Genomic DNA, 5674 nt, shown 5'->3' on the forward strand with positions numbered 1-5674 from the left:
AAGCAAGAGTTGACTTGATAGCATTTAGGGGAAAAATGGTGAATGTAGGAATGAATGGTAAACTTTCAAGGGTGTTCATTTGGAAATGACCTTCCAACAAAGCCATCTAAGCGCTATGTCAGTCATATGTACCATAGGGTAATTATAATACTCAATCAAGAAGAGCTAACAGTGTCAAAGGAAGTAAACAAAATGATGTGGCCTGAATAATGTTAAGATGTTGTGTCATGAGTAGAACATCTGAAGAACAATCATATACATGTCACTATGTACATTACAATTGTATATAAGTTGTATATATCTGTATATTGTCACCATGTTTACAGGGGAGACAACACATGTTCAATTTCCTGTGTTCAGTCTGGGTAAGATGGCAGCATGAAATACGATGTACAAACTATGACCTGACATTTATATTGTAAATCAATGAACTTTCCTTGCTGCTTGAGACTGATATTACTTCATTAACATCATGGCACAGTTCTTTTGATTCCTCACCAAGAGAAATCATACCTTTTTTATTGGTTGCAATAAGATGGGTTATTTTGTTATTGATATGTTCAATATTACCAGAAACAGAAATATGTGATGTTTCTTTTTTAATCCAACAATCATGGTCATTGGTAATATGCTGCTTAACATTTTGTAAGTGTACAGGTAGAGGATAAATACATCAGTTCAATGCCCAGATCACCTCCTAGTCCGGGTCCATCATCTCCATACATCCTCTCACCAACATCAAACCATTCAGATATGGTGAGCTCGCTGACTTGGTTGACACATGTCATTGTATCCCAATTGCGTAGAATGATGCTCATGTTGTTGATCACTGGATTGTCTGGTCCAGACTTGATTATTTACAGACTGCCACCATATAGCTGGAATATTGCTGAGTGCGGCGTAAAACTAAACTCACTCACTCACTCATTCAGATGCGGTGGTCCTTGTTCATACCATGATCCTGGTGGTTATTGATAGGCCACCTTACCAACACTGGTTTGCCTAGTCCAGACTTGATCCCATTGTTCAGCATCGTGACCCAGCTGTGCTGTTTCTGATCATGGTATCATGGTGTAGTACTGGTACCTCATCCTTTCACCATACACTGTCCGTCTCTGGAGGGATGTATGGAGAGGCTGTTTGACATTGATCATACAAGTTTTGTTCTTATTTTGGAATGATTCTTAACACTCATGTTTGTGCAGTTAAAATTGTACTTTTGTGATATGATTGGACTGACTGTTAATCAAGTTCTTTGGATATTTTTTGTGTTATTAAAATGAGATGTGCTAAAAAGTTCTGAATATGTTTAAAATTTGTCAATAATTTCAGTATGAAGTTGTGTTTATACAGATTCTGATGTTTGTTAAGTCCATTGAGGCAGGACTGATTTGCTCAAATAGATTGGGAAAGGAAAGAGATGAATATGATTGTGTTTGATCAATGAAAACCGTTCAATTTATGTCATACAAGGTGAACTTGTCTCTTTGCTGAAATATTACATGTCATTGTCAGCAATATTTAGGATAAGCTGAATCAACACTCTCTTATTATTGCACTTCGAACACATTATCTGAATGGATTATCACAATAATCATGGTTTATTGCTGACAAAATTCTTTAAATTTTACTTTTACCAGACCAATTATGATTTGGAATTTATTCATTTTCTAATGAAAACTCTGAAGAAAACTATCAAATTAAGGCTGTTGGCTTGTTGCCCAAAACAGGGTATTTATATCAGTTACAATAGAATTATTTACAAATAGCCCTCTGAAATTATTTCCATTTATTCATTTCACTTTTGATAAACTTTTTTAGGCCCTACTGCAAACAAGAACAAAAGAATTTATTCCAAATCTACACATTTTTGTAACTGATTCTCAGCAAGACTCTTGAACCAAATACACCGGTGATTTGTGACAGCATTAAGGGTTTCGTCATAGTGCTATGGGATGATGTTTGTTCAGAATTGAGATTGTGCAAATGCATAAGCAGCTTCTTTCTTCTTTTTATTTCTTTTTCTTTTTATTTCTTTTTCTTTTTAAAAAGGGATCTGAAGGTGCACTCAATTTTCTAAAATAGTTTCAATGAATGCAAACAATTCATTTAGAAATCAATTTGCATTTGTAAAACAAAATATTTTCAACAGGTTGTTTCGATAATGTGGGGTTTGTTTCACATGCACTAATATGATAAGTATTCTAGATGTTAGAGGGAAACAGGAGTTGCACGCCCCTGCATCTCAACTGACTCCACACACGATACATTGGTACTGTTTGTGGATATTACAGAGTTGCGAATCTTAAATATATAGCATACCTCTTTGTTTTTTATTCTTTTGATATCTGATTGAAAATACAACCATTAGTAGGGATCTTATGGGCTGCCATTCATTACCATTTGTGGGCATTCTGAAGACCTTCATTCTTTCCTTTGTTACTATATGTTAATTGTTTTACATTGTATCCGGTTTTATCATGTACTCATTTTAGCATTGTATATAACTGATGCTTTATTTTGGACTTCATATATTTTGTCTCATTTACTTTAAAATTGAACAGTCACATTTTACAAGGTACATTTATTAAATCATCCCAATGAATTTGAGTTTGTTCTGTTTTCAATTAAATGTTATGCAGGTTTATAACAGCAAACCAGTGTAACAAAAGTACTTGACTCTGTATTTTACAGGGGCGGTGGGGTAGCCTAGTGGTTAAAAGCGTTCGCTCGTCACGCCGAAGACCCGGGTTCGATTCCCCACATGGGCACAATGTGTGAAGCCCATTTGTGGTGTCCCCCATATATTGCTGGAATATTGCTGAGTGCAGCGTAAAACCTAAACTCACTCACTCACTCAGATGTGGTGGTCCTTGTTTATACCATGATCCTGGTGTTTATTGATAGGCCACCTTACCAACACTGGTTTGCCTAGTCCAGACTTGATCCCATTGTTCAGCATCGTGACCCAGCAGTGCTGTTTCTGATCATGGTATCATGGTGTAGTACTGGTACCTCATCCATTCACCATACACTGTCCGTCTCTGGAGGGATGTATGGAGAGGCTGTTTGACATTGATCATACAAGTTTTGTTCTTATTTTGGAATGATTCTTAACACTCATGTTTGTGCAGTTAAAATTGTACTTTTGTGATATGATGGGACTGACTGTTAATCAAGTTCTTTGGATATTTTTGTGTTTTTAAAATGAGATGTGCTAAAAAGTTCTGAATATGTTTAAAATTTGTCAATAATTTCAGTATGAAGTTGTGTTTATACAGATTCTGATGTTTGTTAAGTCCATTGAGGCAGGACTGATTTGCTCAAATAGATTGGGAAAGGAAAGAGATGAATGTGATTATGTTTGATCAATGAAAACCGTTCAATTTATGTCATACAAGGTGAACTTGTCTCTTTGCTGAAATATTACATGTCATTGTCAGCAATATTTAGGATAAAGCTGAATCAACACTCTCTTATTATTGCACTTCGAACACATTATCTGAATGGATTATCACAATAATCATAGTTTATTGCTGACAACATTCTTTAAACTTTTACTTTTACCAGACCAATTGTGATTTGGAATTTATTCATTTTCTAATGAAAACTCTGAAGAAAACTATCAAATTAAGGCTGTTGGCTTGTTGCCCAAAACAGGGTATTTATATCAGTTACAATAGAATTATTTACAAATAGCCCTCTGAAATTATTTCCATTTATTCATTTCATTTTTATAAACTTTTTTTAGGCCCAACTGCAAACAAGAACAAAAGAATTTTATTCCAAATCTACACATTTTTGTAACTGATTTTCAGCAAGACTCTTGAACCAAATACACCGTGATTTGTGACAGAATCAAGGGTTTTAGATCATAGTGCTATGGGATGATGTTTGTTCAGAATTGAGATTTGTGCAGCTTCTTTCTTCTTCTTTTTTTTATTTTTCTTTTTCTTTTTAAAAAGGATCTGAAGGTGAACTCAATTTTCTAAAATAGTTTCAATGAATGCAAACAATTCATTTAGAAATCAATTTGCATTTGTAAAACAAAATATTTTCAACAGGTTGTTTCGATAATGTGGGGTTTGTTTCACATGCACTAATATGATAAGTATTCTAGATGTTAGAGGGAAACAGGAGTTGCACGCCCCTGCATCTCAACTGACTCCACACACGATACATTGGTACTGTTTGTGGATATTACAGAGTTGCGAATCTTAAATATATAGCATACCTCTTTGTTTTTATTCTTTTGATATCTGATTGAAAATACAACCATTAGTAGGGATCTTATGGGCTGCCATTCATTACCATTTGTGGGCATTCTGAAGACCTTCATTCTTTCCTTTGTTACTATATGTTAATTGTTTTACATTGTATCCGGTTTTATCATGTACTCATTTTAGCATTGTATATAACTGATGCTTTATTTTGGACTTCATATATTTTGTCTCATTTACTTTAAAATTGAACAGTCACATTTTACAAGGTACATTTATTAAATCATCCCAATGAATTTGAGTTTGTTCTGTTTTCAATTAAATGTTATGCAGGTTTATAACAGCAAACCAGTGTAACAAAAGTACTTGACTCTGTATTTTACAGGGGCGGTGGGGTAGCCTAGTGGTTAAAAGCGTTCGCTCGTCACGCCGAAGACCCGGGTTCGATTCCCCACATGGGCACAATGTGTGAAGCCCATTTGTGGTGTCCCCCGCCATGATATTGCTGGAATATTGCAAAAAGCGGCGAAAAACCAAACTCACTCACTCACTCACTGTATTTTACAGAGACAGTGTAATCCCAAATATAACATATGTTACATCTGACCACTTTCCAAATGGCATTGTGGAATCATAGCTTTCAGCCGGCCGTGGGAGCCATGCCAATTTAGGGTACCGGTACACAGAGTCTGTGATCAAGACTATCAGTTGGCCGATGTCCATTTTTGTGGAATCTGTGGTTGTTGAGTGTGTTAAATTGCTGACTTTGTGTGCTGAGGATTAGGATCAGACTGACTCTGAGAGTGTGGGTTTGAATCCTGGATGGGACTCCACCCAACAAAAGTACTAGAATCTGTACTTCAATGAGAAAGTGTAATCCCAAATATGGCATGTGTTACATTTGACTACGTTCTAAATGGCATTGTGTAATGACAGCAAACCGCTTTTCAGTTTGATCACACAAGTAGTAGAGCTTGACTCAAACAATGGGGGTGTAGGAAAAGTGGAAAAACCTGTTTGCTCCACATGCTGAAGAGGCGGTTTCGATGCCATACATTGGTACAATGTGTGAAGGCCATTTTTGGTGTCCCCTGATATATAACTGGAATGCTAATAGCCGCATAAAACCAGCACTTGCTCAAACAATGCCTAGTTTACTCGTTTTTTTCATGTAACGGACCTCTTCAGAGGTCAAGGAGTTTAACCTGTCTGCTATTTAACAGGTATATTTCAAATCAAATACAGTTAATTTCAAAGCTAGTGGTAGCTGGACTAGCCTTTCGGGTTGTCAACACTGCACAGGTATGAAGCTAGCAGAAGTTGGGGAAGAGACCCTGGCCTCACCACAACCTGGCAGCAAGGGGACATAACTCTGCATAACATATTACACATGCTATGTTACTGAGATAGTAAATCTGGTAAATTATTAATTCAATCATGATTTAGATCAGTAT

The sequence above is a fragment of the Haliotis rubra genome, unplaced genomic scaffold (assembly GCF_003918875.1).
Source record: "Haliotis rubra isolate DU_JTF1 unplaced genomic scaffold, ASM391887v1 Scf30, whole genome shotgun sequence".
Classification (NCBI taxonomy): domain Eukaryota; kingdom Metazoa; phylum Mollusca; class Gastropoda; order Lepetellida; family Haliotidae; genus Haliotis; species Haliotis rubra.